We start from the raw sequence: 20,712 nt of genomic DNA, 5'->3' as shown, positions 1-20,712 counted from the left end.
CGCCACAACACAGCACATCATTTTTTTCCCCCAGAAACTGCTCACCAAACCACAGGGAAACACACTGAAAAGGACTGCCCAGGTTTTGAAAGTCAAAGAGGTACAGACACCCTCAGCCCTCACCATTAGCTGCTGAGCCAGGGCTGCTGCTGAGGAAAATAACTGCAGTAGACACCACAAACAATTATACTGAGGAGGACACTGTCACTGAGTCTTGATAATTTACAGCTGCATCAATGAATCAATCTGGGTCTGTCTTGCAAATATGAAGAGCTCCTCTTGCAAATGTCCTCCTCCCTGCAAATGTCTTTTTTGAGGGCATAAGTAAATGATTTATCACGGGGCACAGCTGAGTCTTGCTGCTACCTATCTCACCTGGGAAAAGATGTCTAATCTGTGTGTAACAACACACTAATTAGAAGAAAAAAGTGAGAAGAACCAGGAAGAGGCTGGTACAAGCCAGTCACTAAATTCAAGCACACGTACATTATCATGATTCTATCAAATTTAACTTACTATTATTACATTATGAAATTTATCTAACTTCTTTAGTGGTTCCATGAAAAGATTCCCTTTCTCTAGGGATTGGGAGATTGGAACCATATTGTAAACACACAGGAAGACACAAAAGCAGGAGCACACAGGGAAAAAGCTGTGACCAGAAGGGACTTGGGGCAGTAGAAAAACATGATGGGACCCTAAGAATTTTAACTTAGTGTACAGAGAGACTGGCAGAGAGGTGAGACCTTCAGACAATAAGGTGATAACAGGCCCCAAGAACATCTATTTGACAAGTATTGGGCATATAAGGGAAAGACAGAACCAAAATGATAATGTAGAAAACAACTAATGGGCTGAGATACACAGAGCACAGGTGAGTTGGAAGATGACTGTTTCTGTTCCAGAGTTGTGTGTCTGGTCAGTCTCTTGATTTTAGAATCCTCTATGTCCTACCTTTCATGGGCATAAAACATTTACTATAGCCGGCTCTTCCAAAAAACAAGTAAAGCAATTATGCCATTTGCAGTCTCTCTGCTATCAGCCCTGCCACCACCTCCTCATCCATGCCCACTTCCATTTGGGCCATTAGCTCTGCCCACCTCCCTTCCTCACTAATCCCACATCATGCCCACCTCTGCTCCTAGCCTGGCTTTTTACTTTCTTACCTTCAGCTACAGGTGATATATTCTTCCTTTCCACTTTCCCAGCCAAGGAAATCCAGCTGTAGCACAGGACCACTCTTCTCTCAAATCACAGACCAAGCACTGCAGAACAGATTAAAAGATAGCCCCTATTTTTACAGCTTTGTGGCAGTTCTCCTATCACTCTCAGGGATAAAAAAAGCTTTCCTGCTTTCTCCTCTCTTGACAGACTTGTACTAAATCACTAAGGGGAGGAGCAAGAGATCATCTCGTTTCCTAAGCAGCTGGGATCCCACCTGAGAAGCTGAGAAAGGCAGTCCATTAGATAGAGCCTACTCCTTCAGCCCATCTCCAGGCCTGGTCCAGTTGGCATGTTTTGCAAAAAAATTATATTAGCAATAGAGAAGAAAACCTGAAAATCACCCTGTGTTGCCTGGAAAGAACAATGGAGAAACAGGAAAAAGAAAAAAAAAGCCTTAGAAAATAGAGAAACTTTACTTAGCTGGTTCAAAATTTTCCAACAACATGAGAAATAGGAAAAGTAAGAGACCTGAGGGTACATTCTCACTCTGTGCTTAACCCAAGCCGTTCCTTGAATTTTTTTCTTAGGTACACTTAGTTAAGGCTACCTGGTGAAGTATGGAATAAAAACTGTTGTATGCATATACACACATCCATACAGATATTCCTTTGAGTTAGAGTTATTTGCCTGTGCTGGCAATGAAGTTACTCAAGTGCTAATGGTTTCCCAGTGCCTTGTCATAGTTTCTGAAGGGCAAATGATTGTCTGTTTGCAGCCGATTTCTTCCATTTTTTCCTGAGCAAGAATTTTAACTCCCTGCAGCACAAAGCCTGTCAAACCCCTGATGACACAGAGAGAAAAGCACAGTATCAGGAAAGGTGCCTTTTTGTAACAGGACCACTCGTGGTTGTGCCTGGCTCATCTGTGTGATCACACATGATTGTTAATCTCCCAAATCAGCTATCCAGCAAAGATACCCTGGAAAAAGCAACAGAAAGTATAGGACTAATAGCAGGCTACCTCAGATAAACTTCCTAGAATCAAAGATTTGAGATGAAGCTGAGGCGTGGTGTAGTTCAATTGGTGAGCTGAGAAGTGATGCTGTCTAGTTTGTCAGCTTTACCTGGGGAGGGCACAAATCTGTTTCAGAAGTGAAACACTACTCAATTATTCCTCCTATGCACACCCAAGAACTTATGCCCAGAGCAGGTAACTTTTCCATGTGCATCTATTGGGGCAGGGTGCGTGTTAAAGCTAGGTAGCCTGGTACATGCTTTGTGAAGGGGTTGTTGTGTTGTCTGCCTGACCCCATTAGACCAGGGAGAATAACATTCTGAGTTGTTCTAGGATGCTTTTTGGAAGAGGCTGAACACTGTGTAGAAGCAGTGGAAGGCAACTTAAGAAAAAAACCACATGGATTGTTCCTTTTACAATCTTCACAACTTTATTGCCTTTATTAGGAGGATCTGCTGAAACCCACAATTTCATGCTTTTTGACACAATAAGCTGCTGAGCCTCTTCCTGCAATAGAAGATACAAACTCTTGGCTGGGCACACAGTTTAAATATTTTCTGCATTTGGAAATAATTTTAAAATAAAGACCAAATGTCTCTGTTGAGTAAACTAATTTCTGTGTTATTAATAAGAGAAACAGTTAAAGTCTGCCTTATTGAATTGTGCGTTTAACTGAACACTGATCTAACTCCCACTGAAAACCGTCCACATCTTTCCATTACTTTCAGTGGATGTTGGACTTGTCTCTTGATGCTTAAGAGAATAGCTAAGCAGGGAGAACTAAATTACATTTCTAAGCAAAGAAACAGCTTGCTGTTTTGACTTAGTTCAAAGGAACAGTACATTGTGAATATTCCTGTGTATAAAATTACACTGAGATGTAGCTGACAACTGCAGGGCTCCTCACCATGGCTAACTGCACAAAAAAAAAAAAAAAAGCAGGATAGCAAATAGGTGCCAGGTGCTTTTAAAATTCCTTCAAGTACTGGATTTTTTCCTGTTTGACTGCTGGGTCTCTTACCAAAACCCTCGGGGCACAGTTCAACAGCTCCCATGACTAAGTTCCACGGACTTGTGTCACAGTCACATTTGCACTACTCCCTGTCCCTTGACAGGTCGAAAAGGCACCAGCTAAGGAATAGAAGCCCACAACACCATAGCAACTGTGGAGGAGAGCACTGGTCTCCCCATCAGTGGTGATCTCTCTCTGCTAGCCATGCATGGAGAGAGACACACGAGTCTAGGCATGGGTGACTTAAGCAAAGATGCCTTTTCTTCCATGCCAGGGCTGAGTTAGGAGGGGAGGCAGAAGCATCTCAGGAGGTCAGCCCAGCCAGGGCTTGCCCTCCTCGGACATAACCATCATGGACCTCTTTCCATAGGAGTAATTTGCCTAAATTGAATCCCTTATCTTTACCAGAGGGCAGCCAACTTTCTGAGGCTGAACTTGAACCAGCTGAGCAACCAGGTGAACAGAGTCGGAGCTACAGATGTTTGAGTGCGTCAGCATCACTGGTGCTCAGCTGAGGTGCAGGCCAGAGTATTCCTACCCCTGCTGTTTGGGGACAGCCCCCCAGTCCCTGCTCTAAACCACGGACGCCCTGTGAGAGGCAGCGAGCCCTTACCTCAGGTAATGTGTGTGGGGAGGCCTTTTGGAGCCTCCTGCTTGCATGATGAAGAAATGGTCGGTGCACGATGCTGTAACACGTAGTCAAGCTCCTCTGAGCACACAGGCTTGAGTGCAGCTTGCTGCTCCAGCCCTGGGATTTTCCCTGGAATTCCAGCACAAAGCGCCCCGGCAGGGGTCACCCTGCCCCGCGGAACTCTTCTCCTGGCGCCGCTCCCTGCCCCAGCATTGCCACTGGAGAGGTCAGGTGTTTAATCCTGGCTTGTTTTTTTTCCCTCCCCCCTGAATTTCTGAACAGGAAGAGAGAATATTCCGTGCGTGCTGTATTTATGCCGCCGTCCCTTTTAAGTCAGTTTCCTAAGATACCCAGCTAAAAGAAAGATGTGAATAACTATTCGTTCACGCTGTCACCAGGAAGAAAAACGGGAGAAAAAATAGAGTTCCAAGAATACAGAAAGACAAGTTCAAGGGAAGTAAAATGATGTATGTACTATCAGTTTGCTTCTTCTCTTACACCAGAGGCAACTCTGCCACAGGAAGCAATGCCAGCCATCTTCCTCAGAGATTTTTCCTACAAGAGTCCCCTCTATCGAAGGGAAATGTTCTGTGTGATGCTGAAATTAAGAGTTCAGAGCAAGGGAAAGAAATACTCAAAACAATCAGAGGATCAGGGGCCGGTTTTTGCTTTTATGGGGGTTTGCATCTGTCTAAAGAAAAGGCAATAGCCAGGATCCTGTGCTGGTGGGAGCTTGCAGGGTCAGGCTGAGGCTGACACTCGTGTTTGTCCTTAAAGCTCATTCCTGCGAGTGCTGCTTGAGGTCCCTGTGGGGCATGGTCAGAGTTCCTCCCTTCATGAGTCTGTCTTCTCCCCTCTTACCGATTTTGTCTCTTTCTCTTCCCTTCCTCATTTTGTTCCTCTATTCCTGATACTGTTCCTTATGACCCAGTTTGCCTTCTCTCCAGCATGCAGAGGAGTCACTAGGCTTTTTCCTGTCCATGCTGCACTGCAGTTCTTTACACACTGAAGAAGAATGTTCCATTTAAAATATCAGTCCTTGCTGCTAGACTACGAAGATCTCCGATTTCAAAACAATGTCTGAACAGCTGGGACAAACGCTTTTCTCACAAAAAGCAAGACACAACTGACCACTATGCCCTACATAGTGCCATACATATGCTCCTCCTTCGGGGAGACACAAAATACACACCTAGACCAAATTCCCAAATAAGCCTTAATATTCGATAGACAGGAGTAGCTGGCAGGAACTGAGATGTCTCCAGTTTTGAGGCATTTGAACTCAACATCCAAATGGTTTTATGTTGCATAAGTCTCTGTTTTATAAACAGCCTGTAGTGCTGAGACAGTGTGCTGCAGCAGCTCTCGGGAGCTCTCTCTTGTGAAGCTGCACTGTTTCCTAAATTGCTCCGTTCTCACTTTTAATGTTATCCAGAATGATGAAACTAAATTTGTTCCTTAGAGCTTTGCATTAGCTGCCTGTCTCTCTCAGCGCACTTCAGACCAAACCAATATACTGAATGGTGGGAGCACAATTGTGCTGCACAATGCAATGGTTTGGCATGACTTCAAGAAGCTTAATGCCAGAAAGGGTCAGTAAATGATGTCATTACTTCCTATATATACAGAACTTTACATTTAATTACAGACTGTAGTACTAAGGGTACAGAAGGATTGTAAATGAGAAAAAAATGAACCAAGAGCCTTCAACGTCCCTTTGTTTTTCAATGTTACCTTTACATTTCAAAACAACTCATCCTCTTTTCAACTTCTGTCAGAAGTGCTGGTTTCCTTTGAGGAGCCAAGAGTTCTTATTTCAGGCAGCATATCAAGAGAAACCATGTTTTCCCAGCACAGAGTCAGCAAACACTGAAAAAAGACTTCAGTGACTGTAGAAGCAAATACTGAAAATATCCCAATTGGTGTAAGACTTCTACATCTTAATGTGCAGGGGAAGGTTTGGGAGCAGCAGGCATGGGGAAAGGTGCAGGATTAATGAGGAGAGAGGGCTGGATACCAGGGTGCTTTAGGATAGAAAAGTCCCTCCCAGAATGTCAATAACAATATTATTTCTCTCCTTCATTTGATAAACAAAGCAAAGCAAAACAAAACGTGAAGTTTTGATAAAACAAAGAGGCAACTTTACAAAGTAAAGCCAGTATCGATCACACACAGCAGGAACTCAATTTAGCACAATTAATTCCCTCTCTTTTCCTGTTGACTTGCAGATTAGGAAGGCACAGGATAAAGAGATCCTGTCGGGGATATTAACAGAGCTCTCCTGCAAAGATACCATACATAAGCTCTGGTCACAGACTCTCCTTACCATGAAGCAGCCAGATCTGGAGATGTGTTTCCAGCTGATTGACACTATCTTGCAGAGGGTGAGGACAGAGACAAGCTAGAATGTCCTATCTGAGTGTGTGACCCCTGGGTACCCTCACTCACAGCTACCCCATTAACCCTTCTGCCTGGGATTTCATTCTGTGGAGTGATTTGTTCTGAAATAGAGACCTGACTGATATATACATAGCAGAATAAACTTGCCCACCATCATCACTTTTCCACTCCCCTTATATACAGTTTTCTCTTGTTCCTTCTGTGCTTTGTACTTAACAGGCTATCTTTTATTTTTAATATTTGAACATCTCAGGTGCTAGATCTGTTCCTCCTCTCAGGCAGTTTTCACAATAAGAATTGTTTTGCTTTGGAGGAAAGTGGGGAAGGAAAATGAATAAGATAAATATAAACAAATTCAGAAAAATATTTGCAAAGACAGCACTGGGAAAATTCTCACTCCTCCACATGAGAGCATTTAGTTTTCTGTGGCAATATGTAGTGACTGGATACTACAGTATGCTGATATGACTGCTTCCATTATTTTCATTCTGTTTATATTCTGGAAGATACTAAAGCCGGTTAGTGATATGGAAGGTAATGGTTATTGGTGATAGCATCTCTGAGAGCTGCTTAGACTAGAGTCACACTTAAAAAATCAAAAAAGTACGATCCTGCTGCAGAAAGTCCTGCTGGCACTAAAAATTTCCTTCTGAAGTGCTACTCTCACTTAGCTGTGAGACCCATTACCGTTCCTGTTACACTCCCTGGATGCCCAGAGCTAAAAACATGAGCTATTTGAGTTGGAATTACTGAGCCAAAGCTCTCAGCCTGAGACTACAAGGGATCACAATCCTCAGTAAAACACTGTTATACTGTGACTTCCTCTGCAGTGAGAAATTAAACATGCCTGGAGTCAAGTGGCATGGAATGTCATCATATATCCTATGAAATGGTCCTTGATCCAGAGTGTCCTCTGTATTGTGCCTGGGGGCTGTTGGGACAGTGCTAGCTGGCCAGTGTAACTACTGCCAGAGGCTGTTCTGACAATTGAACTCCTGACAAGGTTGTTTATCCTCAGAAATCTTCCTTGACACGTTCAATTACTAGAGTGGGCACAACCTGTCTGAAACAATGTTTTCCTCACATTTCTGACCAGTGTAGTATTCCTTCCTCTATCCTCAATATAATGTGCCTTTGACTACACTACCAAAATACTTATAATTATCCAATGATTTAATACTTACCCAGTAGAAACAAGCTACTGTAGTCAATAAACAGTCATGTTAAATATGAAACTCATTAACCAGTACGCAGTCTTCTTGTCACAAATACTGTGGTTTTTTGTCACCAGCTCTAGCAATTGCTAAGTCTCGTGCTTTACCATATTCCTTTTCCCGTAACAGTTCCTGGAAGATCACTGCTTTGCAGCGGCAGTTCAAACATTCTTCGTGAGCACTTGCTGGTTGACAGGCAAAAAGGAAAAAAAAAAATTAGAAAGGCTGCTGAAGAGAAGACTTTCTGATGGATAGTCCTCATGAACTAGGAAGTCAGTAGACTGCAAGTGCTCTCCAGCAGCTAAGCTGCTCCTAGGCATATCCATATCAGCCTTCAAAAGAACAAGCTATTTCACGATCCTACAGGATACTGAAAACAAGCACTAGATGGAGCAGTGGGTAAACTTCTGGACTCTCTCTCCCTGCTTATATTCAATCCGTGAATTTACTAGATAGTCCTCTTGGAATCTGAGCTGACAAGCTGATGATGCCAGGTCAGTACTTCATGAAGACACAAGTGTGCCTAGGGTAGGGCTGAAACATTAGGCTGTATTACATACAGGACTCTGTATTCACTGCAATTAACACTGATGTATAACTGGTGGCCACATTCCTAAATATATTCTTATATGTTTGTACATTCTTCTTTGTCTAACAGTTTTGACTAATATACATCCTTTTTGAACATTTTTCCTAAGGATCTATAAGTCCACAGTATCCCACTAATCATTTGACTGCTGAGGATGTCAGTCAACAAAATCAAAACCAGACCTTTCTTTTTAATTATGGATATGCCTTGTCTGCCTTACAAAAATATCACAGCTTTTTCATAGCTGAGAGTCCACAAAGACTCTGGTCTTTCTTGGTGTTTGAAGATTCCCAGTATAGGGTGTCCCTAACATTAGAAAACTCAAAATGTATATGAAGGGAGAGAAATTTTCACAAGGCATCTGGTCTGGGTTTAGGCATCTTCCCAGCTGGAGAAAAAGTTATCTTGTTGGAGAGGAAATAGCATATTGTTAGGAAACAGCCTCGTGTTTCTTAGGGTAACTTGGAGGGAAAGAGGAATGCTGAAATTAACAGCTTTTAAGCATTTGGGAGTGCCAGTGTGGCCTAAAGCTTAAAGTACAAGAAATAGAAAAGGGGAGGGAATATTTCCACCTCTTCCCTTGACGAAAACAATCTTTGTAGTGTCAACCAACAGCTAGTGCTGAGCTTATCACTGCCTCCACTTTGCCCTGCTCTCCCATCTCAGTAACCTGTTCTGGCTTCTGAAACTCACACCCTCTGGAACTGATTGAATAATGGACTTTTCACTTCAGGCTCTGCATCAAATAAGAGAAAAAAATTCTGTGGAATGCATATGGAGTTCTTAAATCTAACTACAGGATCCTACATTTGAAAATTCATTGTAAAAGTGAAAGAGGGTCACTTCTAAAATTAAAAATTAAAGAGGATTGTTTGGAAAAGAACAAATGTTTTAAGGCCTTACCCTTCCTTGTTTTTTTCCCTCTAAACTGTTTATCAAACCCTGCCCTAGTTTGCCAATTTCATTGCAAATAACTTCAGTTTTCTAGAAACTGCAGATGTCCCTTACCAGGTTACTAAGAAAATAACAGTAGAGTATATAATGTTTGCGTGAGAGCTATTTGAAGAATTACTCATGTCAGCAGTTAGTCAGTCATAAACCTTTATACAAACATATATATCACCAGAAAGCCAATGATAACCCTAAATTCTTCTCCTAATTTTTTCCCCCTACTCTTCCCATTTCTAATGTGCTTTCTGAATGAATATAATCATTTTCCCAGAATTCATCCATCTGACTTTATGCCTTGAATGCTCCAAAGAGTCAGGAACAGCTTACAGCCTGGTTAGAACCACTCAAAAATAGCTTTCATTTACTCATGTCAACCTGGCATTTAGCTGAATTCAAGCATTGACAGGCTAATGGTTGTTGTTTAGCTGCAAAACCAATTTATTTTACATTTTAAGACCCAGTGTAGCACTGTGCTACATCTCTTAACAGCCCCAGTAGCACCTCTCAAGAGAAGCATCAGTGACTTTTGCTGCAAGGGAGAGCCATGCCCAGCCCACACAAACTAATTATTGCTTTGTTCACTTTGTTCCACTTCAGTCACCAGTGACAAGAATTGATGCCCAGGCAGCAAAGAGTGGTCAAACAGCTCATTGTCATCTCCTCCAGCACAGGTACCACAGGCAGTCACTGAGGAGGACGGATGACTGGAGTCAGGAGATTCCTTTATCTGTGCCTGAAGCTGGTCCTGATTCCAGCTGTGATGGCAGAACATGACAACATGTGAAGCACTCTTATTTTCACAGGGTATGCAAGATGTCAGCATTAAAACCTGGGCCTGGGAAAGATTGAAAATAAGCAAAGGAATGCTAAATCACACCTTAAAACCCTACTCCAGAGAAACGCAAAAAGTATTAACCTGAGCCAAAAACACTTGGCACTGGAAGGAAAACCCAAGCAAGAATGGCTAAATTTACAGAAAAAAGGCCTCAATTTGTGCAAGTATGAATGACAATATTGATCAAGAACAAGAACTTCACTGTCACATGATGGGGAAAAGTAATTTGCACATGGCAACATCTGCTGGCAGTATTGCTGTAAATAATTACTCTGAGGTTCAATTTAGTAATGATTATCACTGAGACCATTTTAAAGAAGAAAAGAGTATAGGATGTTAGTAGAGAAAATTTTTGTTTGTTACTTTATTAATAATGATTTGTATAATGCCTTATTAGTCATCATTTGTATTTGTGTAGAGGCCTCCATTACAAAAGTCACTCTACAGAGAGACCTAATTGATTCCATCGAGTGAACCACACTGATTTTGAAGACATGCACAATAAGTATTACATCACTTTCACTTGCTCTTCTATTGGCAGGAGACAAATCGTCTTTCTACCATATACTCTCTCTGCAAAACTGTAGACCCAGAACTATGCTGGAACAGTGAGTACACACACCACATTCTGCATTTGTCTAAAATATACATATTATTGCAGTGTACTCCTTTTTCAAATGACAGTTGCCCTGAATTATGATAAGGTACTTTAACTAAAGATTTTACCTCTTATAAACATTCCTTGAACTTGAAAGGCATGCACTTATTCAGCAGCATGCTATTCCTCTTAAAGGGATAATGAAGAGTAGAAGCAAAACCAGGCTACCTGCACTTTTTAGCATCCTATGTAGCATTGTCATCAAAGTGATACTGTGGCAAGGGGAACAGCTCAAGCGTATCACTAAGCTCTGGAACTAGCTATGCCATTATGTGAAAGTTCCTATGAAGCCCCATTGACTGTTAAATTATTGAATGTGAGTTGCTTAGAAATGCAGTATTTCCAACAATTCCTCTGCAAAAGACTGAAGTTTTGTTCACTAGGAGATGTCTCAAACAATAATAAAATCAAAGCACAAAATCCTTATGCAACAGCAGATTAAAGAGAACAAAGAGAGCATAAAGTATTACTGAAAAATAAAATTAAGGATGATCTTGTATTAAGTATTATTGGATTCAGTCTTCATACAGAAAGAAAATCTTACAATAATTACCTATGGATTCATCTTCTGGTAGCATGAAATGTCACTTGTTTCCCCACACTGTCACTATGACCCTATGTGTGGTAGAGTCAAAAATATTTGGCTCATTGCTGTGAACTGTCTGTTCTGTTATTGTCAGGAGACAGCACTCCTTTTCTGCCAAAAAGCTGGGATGTGTGCAAAGCAGGAAGACTTGGGCCTCGCCCTTTCCCCCTTGCCTGTTACCCCTTCCCTTCCCCTCCCCTTCCTCTCTCCTTCCCTTTCCCTCTCCTTTCATTTCTATGCTTTTCTTGGGACAGCAAAACAGCTGTTTTATTGGTGTGATTCTGGAGAACTCGGATTAAAGGCCTACCAATTTATACCCAGTGTACATATATATATATATTGCGTATGTATATTTGTACACACAGCATTTCATATTGGCCAGTTTCACGTGATTACAGGACTTTGTTTGCTTGCTGGTAGAATATATCTTTTATTTAATAAGAGTAGCATAGGTATTGCTGCTTTTCCTGAATGCCTCTTGGGAACTTTCTTTGACATCTAAAGCCTTTTTCTGGCAACCAGTTTGTTCTCCAACAACAGCAGGCTGGGAGTTGTGATAGATCCCATTTAGTCTTTTGAGAAACAACTAAATTCTGTGAGTTAACTTGTCTTCTTTTACCATCTAAGGAATATTGGCAGGCTGCAACCCTTTTCCTCTGTTAGCCCTTGAAATGATTCTTCATGCTTTTGTCACATAATTAAAATTAGATTATTGCAACTCCCTGCTGGCTGGCCTTAGAGCTTTGTAAACACTCCAGCTGGCCCCTAGGTTCATAGTGAAAGGGATGCTCTAAGCATATTCTTTCTTTGTCCTCTCTTCTCTCATCTGTGTTGAAATCACTGCACTTGCTAACTGCCAGCAGAATGCATTGGGTTATTGCTTTCTAAGGGCAGTGAACATAATGTTAGAGACATTATGTGCCAAAGTCTCTCTCAAGCTTTGCTTGAAAGAGCCTGGATGCGAGAGCTTTCAATCTATTTTCTCTTTGTTGGTGAGGTCTCTTTTTGCTGAAAAGAAGGGAAAGAAGGGGGAGGGAGTGGAGGAGCACAGGCTCTCTAAACACAGCATTCAAATAGAAAATGCATACAGCTACACAGTTTCAAAAGCAGGGGCTGACTTTCACTGACCAGTGTGTAAATACCATGGACATTATGCAGTTGCTTCTTCTCCTATGGCAAAATGACTCCCTTCCACCCCAAAAGATGAAAAGCCGTTTTGAAATAACAGCACTCCCACTACAGCCAGGCTTTCTGAGTTCAGTAGGCAACATTCCTGGCTGGCTTCTTTTTATGTCACATTTGCTTATGGACTGTTACTCCCACATTCACATCCAGCCAGTTCCGTCTTGTAAATCTTGCATGGAACATCGCGACTGTGTGATATTTGCCTGATGAGCTTGTAGGGATTATCATATTAAAGTTCTCAAGGGTCTGAATGACTAATTGTTAATGAGAGAGAACAATGCAGGGATAATGGTGCTTTAAAAGTAAGTAATACTAATGGCATAGTTTGTGTTTGGATGTGATTGCGCATGTAGAGATTATCTCTTGGTGTCCTCTGGTTTTATGGGCCCATAACCTCAGCTCTATAATCAGATAGGCACTAAGCACTTATTCCGCTGAAGGAGAATTACCATGGTGAAGAAGCACACACAGGCAGCAAAGCTGGCTGTATTGAACTCTCCAAAACTATCAGAGCCTCACCAATGAAGCCAAGAGTACATTTGTTTGGGTTGAGTTTTTACACAGTCTTGGCCAGCCAGTGTTATGAAACGGGGACTATGGCTGCAGAACCACAGGAGAAATACTGTGGAATACAAATATTCCCTTTATTTGTGTTTCACCTTATCTCTCATATTAATGATTTATGTTCTAGCATGGTCACCTCTGTGCCTAGTCACTTTATCTGTGCTATCTATTCTTTTGGACACCAATATTTAGTCATACAGTGCTGTTACTAGCCAGGAGCTTGATTTTAAATCCCTTGGACAGATTTCCAGAACAACTCCCCCATCCAGCTGAAAGCATAAGTACTGTGGGTCTTTGGCAGCTCTGCAAATCAAGACTACAGCTCCTAGAAGTCTGAAAACAGTTGATTCTTACACTCAGCTTCCTGCCACAGTGCAGTTTGTGACTGCTGGCAGCCACAACATAACATAAGCTCCGTTTATTTTCTCCCCTGCCTCGTTGGGACTTTCGCTAACATAAATACATTACCACGGGTGAGCAAGTGCACAACACCATGGCTAATGCAGAGAACATCCTCTCCTATGACAGAGATGGCATTTGCCATGCTCTGCTGCCTTCCCAGTGCAAACATCTCCGCTGGGGACCTCACCACTGCAGTGCTGGCATGCCACTGCCTTTGAACAGGGACGGTGCCAACCTCCCAGACAGCCGTAAGCATGCGAAGCCAAGACACCATGTATCAGGGCCTGTGCATGTGTCAAGGACAGGTTTCCCAGTCTGAAATGTCAAAGCAACTGTTTTTTCCCTGAGGAGGTGCATTTGTCTCTATGGTGAAGAAAGTGTATTATCACAAGTGTTGCCTTTGAGCTCAGAGCTGGATAAAGACCAAATAGACACTGAATCCAGCAGAATTTCAGCATCCCCCTCCTTCAGAAACATTCAAATCCTCTGACAACTTTTTTCTTCCAAGAACCAGTCTGCTTCCAGAAGAAGAGAACTGAGTATTGACCAACACACTCCTTGCTTCCAGACTTTACATGACAACTGCTTGTTTGAGAGCTTGTTCTATTGAGGACTACTCTCAAGTCTAATGCCCTTGTTAGCAAAATTTGGACTCCACTTCTCATGAGCCTGTGTCCTCAAATATTGGTGTCAATAAATGGCTACTAACCAGGCTCTTCATTTTGCTCCTGACATTACGGACCCCACACAGAGACATAACCCTTAGTTTCAGACCTGGGGGCTTGCAGAGGGCTGTGCAGTGATCCTGTTGCTGCTGAGTCTAAAAGGCATGAAGGGGGCAAATTTTTCCAGCATGCAGGCAAGCCAGCTAGGACTCCTGCTCCTCACCTCACACCAGCTTCCTTCTGGGTCTAACTCTGACTCTGACTGAGTTAGTCACTGCTGAGAGCCAAAGGACCCAGGACCCACAGGGTATTTCACTTTTAAAGCATCTTGCAATGCTGCAGAAATGCAGGCTTGTGGAATAAAACAGACAGTTAGGCAGAAGATGGATACTTTATCGCTTGACCAAAATGGGCAAGCAGAAAGTCTCCAGTTGCCTTTCACAAGTCATTTCATATTATTTCTCCTGTGTTGCTCTGATGTTTTTGTTTCAAAGAGAGTAAGGGTGATATGAAGTTTTGTTTCTTTCTTTTTAATTAGCACCTCTGGGCAGTGACCCAATCAAAGCTTCATCTCCCTAATAGAAGCCTGTCTGACCAGAACTTGCATGTTCTAATTTTCATTCACAGGCAAAGACTATCTGTTGTCCAAGTATTTTTTACTCTGTCATAATCAAAATACAAATTGTAGCTTAACTTAAAATAGACATGTCAGAAACACTTGACATGACCTGCATACCTGTCAACAAGTGATAATCAAATTTCCTTGCCATACTAAAGTTGGGCAGAAGACATTTATTTAAAAAAAAACAACACAACCTATCTGGTTTCCATATCATATTGAATTTCTGAGACACAATGGGAGTTTTTCTTTTATGCAAAGGAGTCTAAAAGGAGTACAAGCAGTTAAAGGGATGAAGCTGGGACAAGGGTACAACTTCTCTTTGAAACAGCTGACATGCAGCATTACTGAAACTTAAAGAGCAGTGGTGGAATTATTTCTCTGATTTTTCCATTAATTGATTATACATATACACTTTTCTTCATATAAATATTTAGTTTCTCTGTTTCTCTCTGAAAATCAAACAGCAACAGGGCTAGGAAAGCAGGGAACACAATTGTAAAATTGGCATTGCGGTGTATTTGTGAAAGCTGAGAGCACAAATAGTATAGCATTTTTAATGAAGGTAAAATCCAAACTGACACTGTCCTTTACAAAATGATTGGGGAAAAAATGACACAGAGTCAAAAGGAAACTTCATACAGAGAAGTTTGTTTTTTAAAAAAAAAAATGCAGTGATAACATGACAATGTTTAGCAGAGAACAATAAAGATGTAAGGAAAGAGAAATTATTCCAGCTCCTTTCTGCATAAACTTCCTCTGGAAGTGTTTGCCAGAAACAAAAAGCACACCTCAGGAATACAAACAAATAGGCCTGTATAGTACATGGTTAAAATTATCAATGTCTCACTAACTTGTGATCCAGACTAAGCAGGGCATTAAAAAGTCCAAAAGAGCACAGCGTCTTCTATTCCTGAAGAGACTGAAAGGGTACACTGACATAACAGTTTCCAACAGCTGTGATAACAGCCTGCACAGGGTCATGCTGGAGCTGATGGACAACAGCCCCTTGCACACAGAGCACTGGAGCTGAGCTTTGTGGGGCTGCCTGTTGCCAGGCTCGGCTCTGGTTACCTTGTACAGTATATCACAGACTAATCCTTCTGTACTTGTCTGAGTCCTCCTTCGAGGGTTCTTCCCCATCTCCTTTTCTGCTTTTGCCAAGGCAGAGGAATGCCTTTCCCTGCCTCCTTTACTTGATTTTGCCTGTTTTAGCTTCTGACACAAAATGGCCCTTCCTCGCCCAGAGGTGTTGTGAGACGCATAGAAGGGGGCTTTTCTCTATTGCACTAATTGCATGGGTTTGGGATGTAAAAGTTCCAAATCTCTGCTAAATACAACATCAGAACAAAAGCATCTCTTTGTCATGACATCGCTGCTCTAAGACAGGAACTTAGTGGGTTAAAATCTGAGACACTTCTTATTTATTTGAACAATCTCCCACTAAGTTCAATGCAACTGTACTGAGAGGAAACTACAGTGGGGACTGCTGAACAGAAAAGCTCACAATTATCATCTAATTATCCCAGGAAACCTACTGCTGTGGGAGACACTGTTGGCCTTGATCCCGTGAGACAAGAGGACCAGGACACAGCAAGCTTTGTCATCCTTTGCTAGCCTTAACCCCAGGTCTGGGAAGACTGTTGTTCCTCCCTGAAAAGCCACTCCATGGAAGAGGACCATGGTAACATATCCCAGAATACTTCAGCAGGGTAAAATGGAGGGCAAGCTGCCCACAAAAACACATGGTAAGTAAGGAAAGTAGATACCAGGCCTCCTTAGCTGATGAATATTCCAAAAGAAATGTCACAAGAAGAGACCTTTCTCCTGTCCAACTTCAAGAGAGACATTTTCAGACCAGGCATTGCCGTGGGATGCCTCCAGATACAGTCTCAGGATGTCTTGACTGTTTCCTGTGGATTCACAGAGCAGGTGAAAGAGTGAATTCTGAAGATCTTGGCCTCTCAAGTCTGAGGGACCTGGAGCCTGACTCTTCATAAGTCTAAAAAAATTGCAAAGACTATGTAATTTCTGGCGGGAGGAAGTGTGACTGGCACCCCAGGGGAGCTGAGGAGCATTAAAAACTAAAAACCAAATCTGACTTTTTTTGCAAAGATGCCACCTGGATTCTGACAAAAACAGATTTGCAATGCACATTTGCATATTTTAGGAAAGTCTGAGTGCAGAGGGCTAGAAAGATGTCAAATGTCTGATACAAACAATGTTCTGAAAATATGTGAAAGGCGTATGGATAAAGATGATGTCAGAGGCATTAACCAGTTTTCTGATAATTTGTCTTTGCAGATGGCAATTTGTGTCAGTATAATTTTTAAGCTGCTTCTGGAATTCTCCCTTTCTGTTCCTCCAGGTTCAGCTGTCTCTTGCAATCCTTTTGCTCTGGACTACATGCTAATGCTCTCTGATGTACCAAATGGGGAGAGAACCAGTTGCATATGCCATGCTTTACTGGAGGGGATAAAACCTATGAAAAGCAATAGGAATTGTAAATTTTTAACCATTTTCCTCTTTCCTCTTTCTCACACAAAATGACTGTGATTGCACTTAAAAGATAGAATTAACACCTGAGAATACAAAGTCAAAGGATGTGGAATTCATATTCTAAGGAAACAATGAAGAGTAGCTGCAAGACTTTTGGCACCCGAGTATGATGAAGCTTTCAAGAGCATTTCCTCTTGAAGGCACCTGATCTGCTGGAAATTACACATACTGCATACTCAACTTGCACACTTACAGAAGAATTCCCCTTTAGGCAGTTGTAAAATGCATGTGTTTCAACCATTTCCCTGGCACTAGTATAAACAAAAATAAAGAGAAGAGGGCTGCAGAGGACGATTCACAGAGGCAGAGGATTAGTGGAAGAAACATGAAACTATGAAAGGTGTTTATGCCCATATTTCCTCTAATGCTTACAGCAACTACTGAGTAAGCAAATGGCCACTCCTAGTATGACTAATGGTGTAAGTACTTAAGGACTTATTTCTACTGAAGTTTATGAAAGTTAAATCAAAACAAACCACAGTTTAAAATAGAAATGTTCACTATCTGCTGTGAGCTGCAGCAGACTACTTCAGCCCATGTATGATTTTAAGCACACATGCAGTTCTTTGGAAAGAGATGCGGTGCTTAAAACCACGTGCTCACCTTGACTGCTTTGCTTAAGTGGGGTCTCCATCTGACCGTACTGAGCTGCACATCCAAAGTCTTTGCAACTCTACTTTGTAGCCATTAGTTTTGGCCCTGGCAAGCAGGAAGCTATTTATAAATATCTGAAATAATTAAATCAGATCTGTACAGCAGAAAAAGGAATCAATGAAATATGGTCACTATGGCAACAAATATTTTCTGGATGTAGTTTTGCTTCTAATCCGCAATGGCATCCCCACGTTCCTAACAATGGCAAAAGTTGTCAGGCTTTTCTTGTTTGCCTGTTTGTATTAAATGTGTTCTTACAGAGTAAAACAATAAATGTAACATTCAAGTATTTTAGACGAAGGTCCCTTTTCATAAGTATTCTACACTAGTTAAAAAAATACTAGGAAATCTAAAAAGAAATCTATTGTTTTCCCATCTTCTTACTGCTCTTCTACCTCCCTGGTGCAGGCCAAGCCTCTGCTACACCGAGAAATTTCACAGGCTCCAACTCTGCATTCAGACATCAAAGTTCACCACCACCAACAGCAGAAAGCAAGGTTAGAAAAAAATGATGCCACAAACCAAACTGCTGTTTTCAACAGGCAGTGCTGGCTGATTCCTGTGTCCATATTAAACAAAAACAGAAAATAAAAGGTGCTCACACTTCTCCAGACCCCACCTGCAAAGTATTATTCTGGCCATGTCAATCACAAAAGTTAGGCCCTACGTGCAGTACATGCTGGAAAAGTCCAGGTTATGTTTGTGCATAGTCTTTGAACTCACCAGCATGGCCACAGCCTCCTTGGAGTTTTGCGAATTTCATGCTTTGTGGATTGAGTTTTTGATAGGTTGTAGATATCTCAGAGGGCTTTGTGAATTTGTCTGCACTTTGGTGGAGCTCAAAACCGCCAAGGAGTTGTTTGAGCTTGCTTTCTCTTTTATTTTTTTTTTCCTTGAGTACATAAAACAATATTTCAAAAGTCGTTTCAAACACCCATTGCCAAGTGAGAGGGCATTTCCACGACAGGTCTGGATTTCCTCTCTGGTTTTACATTCCTGGTTTTTTTTATAATCAGTGGCCTCAAAGGTGTGCAGTCAGTCCACCTACTTTTTTCCTTTGCTTAAAAACTAACAAATCCATTGGCAGTGTCAACCAAATGCAGTAAGGGAGGTCAGTCCTCAGAGATTGTTAAGATTGTACAAGTTTCATGAAAACAGTTCTTTGGTAGACAAAAGTGATCTTTTCCATGCCGTGACTGCCAGAAAAGTTTGTTCACTGTCTTGTCAGCTGTGCAAGAGTCTGTTAGCAGTGGGCGAAGAGGCAAAAAAGTACCCATGCTTCTGACTGCCCCACTCAAGGGAAAAGGTTCAGTGGGTGCTGACACCTTTTTTAGACACTGATATAAATCATAGCTCTTTATGAAATCAGCCTTTGTAAATCCTGGTGTACCTGACCTTGCCAAGCTTACATAGGCAATTAAGTTGTTAATACTGATCTTTAAGAGTCTCTTCACAGTTACCTGTGCCAACTCAGATGGGAGGTTTTAGATTGAGGTCACTCTCCAATGTAGATTTATTCATTTATTTATTTATGATAATTATCATGTGATATTTTGGAGAAGAGAAATCTATTTATGCAAGAGAAGCATTAGGTTTGTAAAGCTCAAGCCACACCCTCCACACAACCAAAACAGCAGCAAAGCCATACAGAGATGTGGGAGCAAAGGATATGCTCAGCAAGCCTCTGACTTGCAGACTTCAGGGTTTGCTTTTCTTCTCTTTCATCAATACAGGAAATTCATGGTAGCAAAGGAGTTATAGCTGAAATAAGGCATTTAGAAAATCAGCAACAAAATACTTGGAGCTGACATGACTACTTTCCATCTGATCTTCAGCCTCAGAAGTTGTGTGAGACACAACTCACCTTGTGGGCATAGCAAAGAGAGCGAAGGAAATTGATGACCTCTCACCCACATCAGCAGCTCCAGCGCATTAGCTCAGGATGCTCTGGAAAAATACAGCTGGATTTTTGGCATGATATTTATCTTCTTTACTCACACAGTGTCTTAAAGCAAATATTCCTAGTAAAATTAAATGCTATTAGACTTGTCCTATATTAAAGAATGTCTTCATGTCCCCCTGTGCATGGGTGAGGAATTTGTAAAATCTTAGTTTCTTTATGTTTTCTTTTTGTATTGAGAGGGAACCCTCACCCTCAAGGTGGCTGTTTGTTAATGGGGTGACAACTGCAATATAGGGTTATCTGACATTTGTTTTCTAATGCGCATGCTGTTTCAAAAAGAATAATGAAAATGTAAATAAATGCAAAAGAATCCTGAGGACAGAAAAATATTTGCAAAAAAAATAAGCCCATATATTGCTCTGTATTGTTTCACTGACCATATATATGTTAATTCTTTTAAGCCTCATTTGCCTAACAGCATGGAAACTGCCAGCATTTTAAGAACTGCTATCAGATAACTTGACATGACATTAGACAGACCAAACAGCAAACAGACTCTAGTGACTGTTTTCTTGGATCTGATCTGACATGCAGCGTGGCTTTGCTACATGTAGACTTTAAGGTTGCTGGACACCACCTGAGTCCCTAAGCTTCTGTGGTAAGAGAAGTTACACAATGTATTGCAAGGACTGGGCTCTGAGAAATTTCACATGTTGGGGACTGATCTGAAATTTTAATTTACACCCTTGCCAGTCCAGGGGGTTGTTTTCCCCTGCTTCTATCTTCTCATACTTTGCTGTCAATTCTTAGTTAGTGAGATGAGAAAACTGTTGCATAATTCCTGAATTTCACTTTTAGGACTGTTTTCCTGATGCATGCCAGGGTCATGGCAGTACAGAGAATTCCCAAGGCACAACTCCCTGTGCTACACACTAACTCAAAACAGTCACAGAGACAGGCGGTATGGATCTCAACCGCAGAGATACTTTGAGATCTTGAAAACACTTGTGCATGTACTGAACTCATTAAAAGGAACTCTATTACTTTCTAGGGGCCTTTTCACATGTTTCACAAGATGCCTATTAGGATGACAGCACAGACAAAACT

The 20,712-nt window shown here is 41.6% G+C and overlaps 1 protein-coding gene across 10 annotated transcripts in view; it reads right to left on the bottom strand.

Annotated features, from left to right (window-relative positions):
- The window catches only part of ATXN1 (ataxin 1), a 368,490-nt gene that overhangs the window by 338,530 nt on the left and 9,248 nt on the right, over nt 1–20,712 (bottom strand). For 9 of the 10 annotated variants that reach the window (XM_088066525.1, XM_088066474.1, XM_088066780.1 and 6 more), the window contains exon 1: nt 1,167–1,339. The exons of the other annotated variant lie outside the window; for it this stretch is intronic. The gene's annotated coding sequence lies outside the window, so the exon portion shown is untranslated. Of the gene's footprint in view, nt 1–1,166; nt 1,340–20,712 lie in introns of those variants that run through there. 10 annotated transcript variants of the gene reach the window in all.

The sequence above is a fragment of the Pseudopodoces humilis genome, chromosome 1, assembly GCF_049639895.1.
Source record: "Pseudopodoces humilis isolate 2021_Gansu_Grassland_sample_001 chromosome 1, ASM4963989v1, whole genome shotgun sequence".
Classification (NCBI taxonomy): domain Eukaryota; kingdom Metazoa; phylum Chordata; class Aves; order Passeriformes; family Paridae; genus Pseudopodoces; species Pseudopodoces humilis.
This window is presented reverse-complemented; position numbering and strand designations above follow the sequence as displayed.